This window comes from Grammomys surdaster, unplaced genomic scaffold (assembly GCF_004785775.1).
Source record: "Grammomys surdaster isolate TR1022 unplaced genomic scaffold, NIH_TR_1.0 126124, whole genome shotgun sequence".
Lineage (NCBI taxonomy): Eukaryota > Metazoa > Chordata > Mammalia > Rodentia > Muridae > Grammomys > Grammomys surdaster.
This window is the reverse complement of record NW_021620932.1, coordinates 7,928,470-7,938,395: the sequence shown is the minus strand read 5'-3', so window position 1 is coordinate 7,938,395 and position 9,926 is coordinate 7,928,470. Positions and strand designations below refer to the sequence as shown.

Here is a 9,926-nt window from a genome sequence, read left to right as displayed (position 1 = left end):
TTATATATGTGATTAGGTTTTAGTAAGTTGTTCTCTAAAACTTAGGTCATTCTCCATCAACAATGTGGAAAATAGCATTTAAGGAATTTGAGAAATTGTAGTAAGCAGTACTTACAAAATTAATTAAGAAAAGAACCATATGATGCAAACCATACCAGAATATGCAGACAGCAACAAATTAGAAACAGGGAACCATAGAAACTAACTGTGATTGCTGAGGGCCAGATTTGAGGGTTGTCAGTATTGAAGGAAACAACATTACCCTGTCTCTATGGGCTCAATGACCACTACAAAATTAGAGATTTGAGAATACCTCAAATAAAGAAAGTAATATATGCAAATGCAAAGAAAATGTCAGAATATCTGTAAACCTAGATTTCTAGTGTGCAAAATACACCTTTTTCAAGCCAAAATGTTGAAAGCAATGTGCCAAATGTACACGGGCCTTGACTGTGATTATCAGCTCCAGAAAATGTGCTCAGTGTGTATTTTCATACACCTAAGGATTCACAGTCCTTTTCACTATTTCCAGAAGTGTGCATTTTGCACTTTTCATTCCTCCATGATCCGGGAAGCAGAATTATTGTCAAGGTTGACTTTGAACATTTTAACAGGAGTAAATGCTTCCTTTTCATCCACAGTTGTAATCTTTCTCATATTGCTGCTGTGATGTTAGAGTTCATGTGATACCAATACATTTTTATGTAAAGAAGGAAAATAATTTTTAGATTATAAATAGTGATTGGCTACATTTGAAGAATAATTTCATCTTGTTTGGGATATAAATCAAATAACAGACAACAAATATTTGTTACTTAGAGTGGCATTAGGACAAATTTTTATTCTTCATTAAAGACTGGTTTAACGTTTTAAATCAAATATTAAGAGAAAGTTTTAATTATTTGCCACAAGTCTGTTTTAATTGATTGGTGCACCAAATATACCTGGGTGAATATACCTGGTACATTTGGTCCTACACCAAAATGTACATTTGAACATCATGGTATATAAGCTATCATGTGTCTGCTTAAAGTTTTTAAACATGCTCTCAAAAGTATTCAAATGTCACCATAAAATGCTAAATGTATTGCAGCAGCAATTTAATTAGAACCTTGCTGGGGAATATAGAACTAAGATAAACGTTTTCTCATTTTTCTATCAGGTTTCCAAATCAAACTGCAGTGTCACTTTGTTCTTAATTATTTTTCAGTGTTTACATAACTGATTTACAGTCTTGAGGCAAAAGTATGGCACACACAATCTCTGCTCTATGCTAAGGTCAGGTAATCAATTTCCTATCCCCAAAGACAAAACTAATAGAACTGAGGATTATCACTAAATACAAGCAGCTGCTTTGGTAAGACCGAGCTTTTGTAGAATATTCTGCAATAATAGAACTGGAGGAGACAGAACCCTACACATCTCTGCATTGGTAAATGCTGAACAGGTGTTGTTTAACTACAGGTGAAATGACGATTAATTTTGCTTTGATTCCAGTAATTACTACTAAACAAAGATGCATTCGAATCAAAATATAGGATGGCTGTGAATAGAAGAATATATCCTTTGTGCCTTCTGTCACTCAAAATTACACCCTTAGTAACTTTAATTTTTAAAATGGAATAATTCCAGGATTGGTTTTTCATAAATCATTTCAGTGGTTATGATTTTCTAAATTCACTATCTCTATGATCATCCATAGCCAACAAATTTATACAATAATTACTTAATAGGATTACAAAATGTATGTATTTGTCTTTTCCATATTTCTTACTATTTTCTAATCTCAGTGAAAACTGATAAAATAAAAACAGTTCCTAAATTTAATTAATTCTATAGATCAATTTTATTTCATAAGAAAATACATATGTAGTTTTATTTTTCTCTAAGGGCTTTATTTTAAAATCTATTGATGCAATGTAACTCATTAATATTTCAAACACTCCTCAGTTTTAATTTTAGGCCTTATACATGAGAGAAATTATAGTAAATTTTTTCATGAATTATAAACAAAACAATCCATAATCTTAATACTAAAACTGAAATTATTTTTAGCATATATATTCAGTAAATTTCCAATCACAGAAACATTAACCTAAATGAATGTTTCCTTTAAAATAGTGTCAATTGGATTTTCATCAGAGTCCTTGTTTCTTATCATTTTTCCTCTAATCCATTACATATCAATATTATATATTATAAGAATTCTTTATGAACCCTGTCTTCTTATGTCTATATTTTTATGGGTTCATTTATTTATAACCAAGTCTTTAAGAGCATGTGTTACATTTCACAAAATAGGTTCTTCCATATTTTAATATGGTCTAACATACTTGGTAGAATTCTCAATAATTCCTGTGGTATACATATTTACTAAGCAATGAAATAAATATATTGTGGATTAGTTTTATTCATGCACTACTTTTCTAACTTTACCTTCACCATAGATCTAAATAATTTAGTATTGCAATTCAGTTTCTCTGTATGTCTCTATTTCAAGACACTGAGTTCATACTAGCAAGTTAGTTTTTCTCAAAGTGAAGGATTATGCTTGACATAATTTTGTTTCCCCAATTTTTCTGTAACTGTGTTTACAGTTCCACTACTCTACCCACAAGTATCTAAAATGAAGTCCTATACTAGATCTATTTATGGATTCTTCCTCCAAACTCTGCCATCATCGTTATATATACTTGATCCAATATTACCTCAATACTTTGTAAGGATTTATTTTTATTTTCATTCATGTATGAGACTATGTCAAGTATTTTTAGGAGCCAATGGAGGACAGAAGAGGTTGTTTTTTAAACCACTAATGGCATAGTGACAGAAGACTGTGAACTCCCAGACATGCTGGGATGAAAACTTAGGTCCTCTGGATGACCTAGAACATGTTGAGCCAACTGTATAAATCCTAACTAAAACTTTTGAAAGGCCCCATCATTTCTACTTTTAGTTACAAAACCTGAATTCTAATTTATCTTCTGTCAGAGTATAAAATAAGCATAATATTCTCAACTTTCTTTGGTACAGTTTAGTCTTTCCCATAATAACTATGCTAATTCATAATTCACAAATCCCTCTAAGTCATCTTCTATTTCTGTTTTTAAAATTTCAGTGTACATTACTTTTGCTTTCTTTGCAATTTAAGAGTTTTACTTTTTGTGGGTTTTTTTCAGGCTCCTTGAACAAAATGAAGAAAAGAAAACAGACTTTCCTTTCTTAGAGTTCAATTCCCCTGTTTTACAATGTACAGCTGTGTTCTTGCATGCCTGAGAGTATATTTAAGAAAAAAAAACAACTTAAAGAAGAGAAGACTAGTTTTGGTTCACAGTTTCAGAGCTCTTGATACATGGACAGATGGCAGGACTCCTATTGGCCTGTGATAAATAAAAACTGTACAGTTATAGGCTTGTAAGTCAAAAGCTCAGCTATGGTGATTAGACAGCAGATAGCAAAATCTTGTCCCTCATAGGCAGCAGGTCCCTTTCATACAGTTCTTCTAACCAATCCTCGCATCTTTACTTTCAACTATTTCCTAGTAATGCCATGAGATTATGACTCTTTCAAAACTATTGATGTAAAATTCCAAGAAATTATTACTTTGTCAATAAAATTGATATAGTCTATATGACCCAGTTGTGTCCAAATCACCTAATTAGGTTATTTACACAATGCCTTATGAAATGAAACTTTGGTGCTATTTCATATTTAAATAATATCTTTTTTGTCATGTACCTTTTTTTGTTTTTATTTCAAACAAGCTGTGCTAAGCAAGACCTCAGTTTTCCCATGGAACAGTAAAAAAACACAACAGGACAAATGCATCTGCTAACATAGTTTCCGTGTGTGAACATAATTATCCCTCTCACCATTTGGAGAGATGTCATTCATAAAGTTTATTCATTAAGTTCTTACCAGAAAATTTTACCCCTGGATTACTGTCACATATGGAAGTGTCTCAGTTATCTGTGGGGCAGTGTTTTCTGTAAGTCCTGCAAGATTGGAGAAGCAGAAACATAACCATTCTTTATAAAACAAAACAAAACAAAACAAAACAAACCTTGTATGATGTAGAATGTTCAACCCTTCTATCTCTTGGAATAAAACAGACTGCTGGGATGACTGAGATTTGTTTTACTTTTTTTTTTTAACTTTCCTCTTTTTATTTACTGTCCAGTCTTTATTCCCCTTCAGGTCATCCCTCTGACAGTTTCTCATTCCACTCTTCTTCCTCCTGCTTCAAGAGGATGCCCTCACTCCTTGGGGTCTCAAATGTCTCAGGGTTAGGTACATCTTCCCTCACTGAGGCCAGACCACCCAATCCTCTGCTGCATATGTCAGATGTAGTGTTAAGAGGCCCCTATACTGCTTCATCTGCTTCTTGCCTTCATGCTCATGTTCTTTGGTGTGACTGCTATCAGAGCATCTTTTAGAGCCATGGTGCTGTTTTGCTTCTTCCAAAAACTTGTCCAAACCAAAAGGATCTTCCTCAAACTGAACTGGTCCTTCTGGGCCCCTCTGTCTATGGTCTGTACCAGAAAACTCCTTATCAGGAAGAAATCTGTTGGTCTTTATCCTGGTTTCGAGGTCATCACCGTACATGTCCTTGTCCAGATTTTTACTGGGCTTGCAGATACTCTGAGCCATATCTTTGTCAGTCCTCCAGGCCTGATCATAAACATTGTAAATTTCATCTTCTCCACCTACACATCCACTGTCCATACCCTGGGATTGGTTGAAGAGCCTTTGATCATACTGAACTTCATTGGAAGTTCGAGGATTGGGCACACCAAGAGCAGTGACTTCACTGATATCTCGATTTTCATTTCTCTGTAGTTTTGACCTCTTATCTGGAGCTGCCCTGGAATGGTTCAGGTCGTGCTGCCTCTCTTTGCGCCTGTCATGACAGATTTCATATCTTTCATGGACTTCTTTATCCTCTTTTTCCACATGGGTTTTGATCTCAGTTCTCCTTTCTCTGGCTCTCAGGGCCATTTCTCTAAGTTTCTCTTCATGTTTCTCCTTTTCTTTTTGAGCTATCTTTCTCTCTAGTTGGGCTCGCATTTCCACCGCTTCTTGAGCCTTCCGTTCAGCAATGTATAGTGCTTGAGATAATTTGGCAAAATGTTCATTTGCTTGGAAAGTCTGAAGTCCTCTTCCATCAGCAGCCTCCCGTTTATCCAGTGGAATTGTGTAACCCTTCGAGTTCTTCCACTTGGATACACATGGCGGGATCTTCCACTTCTTCTGTTCTTCTACACTAATCTTCCGAGGAGGAGGAGAGTGCATTACAGGTATAGAGGAGATGGGGGCCTCGGGGAAATTTTCTTATTGATCCTGAATTTTGGAGGCTCCATTGGGTCCTTCTGCCTTTCAACAATCTGAATACTTCTCTGTTTAGCTCCTGAATTGAATGTTTTTGCTTGCTGGGCTGGGATGGCATGTACCGGATATACTGGGCAAGAGGCAGTTTCTCAGCTGCATGAACAGGTTTGGCCCCAAGATTCTTCTTTGCTATGATCTTCTCCAAGGCTGCTCTTGTCCTTTCTGTAATTTCTTTAATTGTCTCCTCATCGGGCCTTTGCAGTTCTGGGTCATCTGGATTCATAACCTCCTTTGGAACAAGGTCAGTATATTTGCTATAAATGATCTTGTCTTTGGAATATCCTTGTCGAACAATCGTGTCATATTTAATTTTACCTTCCTGATTCAAATGAATGGGCAGAGCATTGGACACTTTTTTCTGCTGCCTCATATCCAGAGGATACTGGGCCACATGGATTTCAGGGAAAGCACCTCCATCTCCAAAATCCTCTGTCAACCGTGGAATCCAGCCATTCCTGTATCCATATGAGGGAGGCTTCCTTCGAGACTATTCCAGAGATGTCTGCAGTGATCTCTGAGATCTTGCCCTTTCTTCAGCTTCAAGTTGGTCCTGAGATAGCTGAGTAGGCACAGATAAAAAGCTGGTGAGTGTGCTCTTCTTCAGCATCTTCAAGAGCAAATCACAGCTTCCGGAGGGCAAGTCTTTCCTTCAATTAGGAACACAATGGAATAAACTCTCAGTGTACAGATGCCCTGACTGAACGACCCTCTAGGCTTTGCAATTCTTTGAGCTGAATTTGTGGCAGCCACCGGTTTGTAGTTGAAATAAACCAACAAAGGAAAGCTGTGAATTGAAGTCCAAGAATCGAGTCGTTTCTCAGTTCCAAAAGGCTAGTTGTTGAAGGAGTTTCCAACGCATTTGCTGGCAAGTAGATGAAAGCACTCAAAGAAGACTCATATTTAATATTAATTTAATTAACTTAATATTAATTTCATATTTAAATAATATCTTTATTTTTTATTTTGTTTCTTTTTATGATTTTCATGCATCAGTTCTGTATTGTATCATTTCTACCTCTCTTCACTTACACATGCTAACAAAGTTCTCACTTTCTTTCATAATTTTTAGTAAATACATTAACAGATAATCGGTAGATAGATGGATAGATAGATAGATAGATAGATAGATAGATAATAGATAGATAGACAGATATGTGAAAGATTGGGCCCTGCACTTCACCTGGACAGCAGAGTAGAGCTGTTCCTGGATCCAGTACCCTCTACCCCCTGCTGCCTATCACCATGTATGGCAGGAAATAGAACTGGTCCTAGTTTCAGGGATTGTGGGTAAGTCATCCTCAGTATTGTGAGAACAGAAAAGCTGGCTCTGCCCCTTGCTGGCCACTACACTGGGTCATCTACCTAGGGCAGCAGCTCTGGAGAGCTCGTCCTGGTGGTATGGGTACAGGAAAGCTGATGGGGTGACTAGCTTATTTACCACTCAGGCAAGATTCAGGACTTTGCGTTGGCCCACCCCATCAATGAATAGATAAAGCTCTTGAAGGGACTATTTATTTGCTCATTATATTTATTATTTATATGTTCATGCTTGCTATTATTATGCTCATTAATATTTGGAATGTTAACAGCAAACATTTGATATCCTAATATTTCTTTGCTTAGTTTCAAGATGCAGTGTGAACATTGCGTACATTATGGTACATGTGAGTGCATTAGGGACACAGAGTCAGGTGGATCTGAGTTTCAGATTAGCTTGGTATACAGAACAAATTCCAAGAAAGCCAGAGATATAGATAGTAACTATAACTTGAAAATTAAAACACAAGCAACAACAACAAAACAAAATAGATTATTAAGTACAATTTGAGATAAAAAGCATTAATAAAAGCCTCTGATTTACCCCAAATTTATGGCAAACATCATTATTTTTATTGCCCGTAAAAACTTCAAAGGTTTAATAATTATAAAATATTTTCTAAGAAATTATATTTATCTAACAAAATGATTATGAATTTTAAATCAATATTATGGTGTGTCTTAGTTAGGGTCTTACTGCTGTGAACAGACACCATAACCAAGGCAAGTAATATAAGAATGATATTTAATTGGAGCTAGCTTACAGGTTTAGAGGTTCAGTCTACTATCATCAAGGCAAGAGTATGGCAGCATCCAGGCAGGCATGATCCAGGAGGAGCTAACAATTCTACATCTTCATTTGGAACCTGCTTGGAGATGACTGATTCCCATGTGGTTAGGAGGAGGGTCTTAACCCCATACACACAGTGACAGACTTCCTCCAACAAGGCCACAGGTCCAAATAGTGCCATTCTCTGGGCCAAGCATATTCAAACCACCACACGGTAAAAATTAATGTATTTAAGTGAATAATATTTTTATTGAGTGTTCTTGAGAACCATGCTTTGATTTTCTAATTAGAAAATTTATTTTGGAATTAACTGGTTATACGTACTCTAAAACATAGACAGTAATAATATTCCCACACACTTAGAGTAAGATGCTATTACCCTATTAAAGGTTAGGTTTATCCACATTTTAATAATGTTTGCTGATTTAATCATCATTGATAACAAATAAGACCTAAGTACCTACTAACCTATTTGAAAGTATTTACAGTGTTGGCTAAGTCAGCAGGAGACTTTGAAGATGTTTGCATCTGTGTTTGGAGAAGCCACTTCTGTGAAAGTCAATAGCAGAGAGTGATCAAATATGCATTATTACACATTAGAAATGCTAATAAAACAACTCAAGTACCCTGTTTATGGCATAAGTCCATAAAAAGTTGAAACACAAACCGTAAGGTTTAAAATATAGCATGATGCGTTGTCATTATGATTGTACTGAATATTTTAACATAAAAATTTACATTTATCTGTAAGTTTTTAATTTTTTCTTTCATACATTATATACCAACCACAGTTTCTTCTCCCTCCATTCCCCCAGTATCCCTTCCCCGAAAAAACCCTTCCCTCTCCCTATATCCACCTATCCTCAATTTCCCTTCAGAAAAGAGCAGACCTCCCAGGGATATCAACTAAACATAACATCATAAAATACACTAAGACTAGGTACACACTCTCACATCAAAGCTGGACCAAGCAACTGAGTTGAAGAAAAGGGGTCCCCCAAACAGAAGCTCGCAATACCCAAAATGCAACTCACAGACGACATGAAGCTCATGAAGAAGGAAGAAAAAAGTGTAGGTGCTTCAATCCTTCTTAGAAGGATTAACAAAATACTCAAGAGAGCAAATATGGAGACAAAGTGTGGGACAGAACCTGATAGAAGGGCCATCTGCAGACCATTCCACCTGGGTATCCTTCCCATGTGCAGTCACCAAAGGTAGACGCTGAAGTGGATGTCAGAAAGTCATGCTGACAGGAGCCTGATATAGCTGCCTCCTTAGAGGTCTGCCAGAGTCTGACATATACAGAGGTGGATGCTTGCAGCTAACCATAGAACTAGTCATGGGGTTCCCAATGGAGAAGTTAGGGAGAAGACTGAAGGAGCTGAAGGGGTTTGCAACCCCATAGGAAGAACAATAATACCAACCAACCAGAACTCCCAGGATCTAAACCACCAGCCTGGGAGCACCTAGGGGGGACTCATGGCTCCAGCTGTATATGTAGGGGAGGATGGCCTTGTAGGGCATAGGTGGGAGAGGAGATACTTGTTCCCATGAAGGCTGGATGCCTAGTGTGGGGGAATTCTAAAGTGGGGAGGTGGGAGTAGAGGAGTGGGTGGGGGCACATCCTCATAGAAGCAGGAGGATGGGGGAACAGGATAGGGAGTTCCTGGGTGGGTGAGGAGTGGGGTAATGGGATAACATCTGAAATGTAAATAAAATATCCAATAAAAAAAAGAAAGTAAGAAAGTAACGTGAAGTAAAAAAGCCTATCAGGAATGTTTGAACTGTTGAGAGAGAGAGAGAGAGAGAGAGAGAGAGAGAGAGAGAGAGAGAGAGAGAGAGAGAGGGAGGGAGGGAGGGAGGGAGGGAGGGAGGAAGGGAGATATAGAGACAAACTACTACTCCCACCGATAGGAGTCCCACAGTAATACAAAGTTACAAAACTATAAGATAAGTGCACAGGGCTTACATGAGATCCATACAGGCTTTCTGCAGTCCTGCTGTCTCTTACATTTTTGTGAGGTCGTAGGAGCCATGCTTAGTTGATTCTGCATGTCATGTCCTTGTGTCTCCTCAACCCATCTGCCTCTTCCAGTCCTTTCTCCCTATCTGACATGCTCCACCTAATGTTTGGCTGGGGGTCTTTGCATCTGCTGGCATCAATTGTTAGATGAAGTATCTCTGATGATGATATTGCTAGGGTAGTCTACAAGTAAAACCGAATAGAAAAATGTCATTAAAGAATCATTTCATTGACTTATATTTTCTTTTGCCAGTAGTGTTTGGTTCTATTGTAGGTCTCTGGGTAATCAAGAGATCTAGTTTCTGGCCATTCACTCATCTAAATTTAATGAATACCTTGAATACACTATTCTTTGTACTACACTTAAAATGATAAATATCTTTTTCTAAATGAACTTAAACTCAGAAA

The 9,926-nt window shown here is 37.1% G+C and overlaps 1 pseudogene; it reads right to left on the bottom strand.

Annotated features, from left to right (window-relative positions):
- Nucleotides 1-552: 552 nt before the first annotated feature.
- Nucleotides 553-5,995, bottom strand: LOC114611789 (annotated as a pseudogene).
- Nucleotides 5,996-9,926: the final 3,931 nt, after the last annotated feature.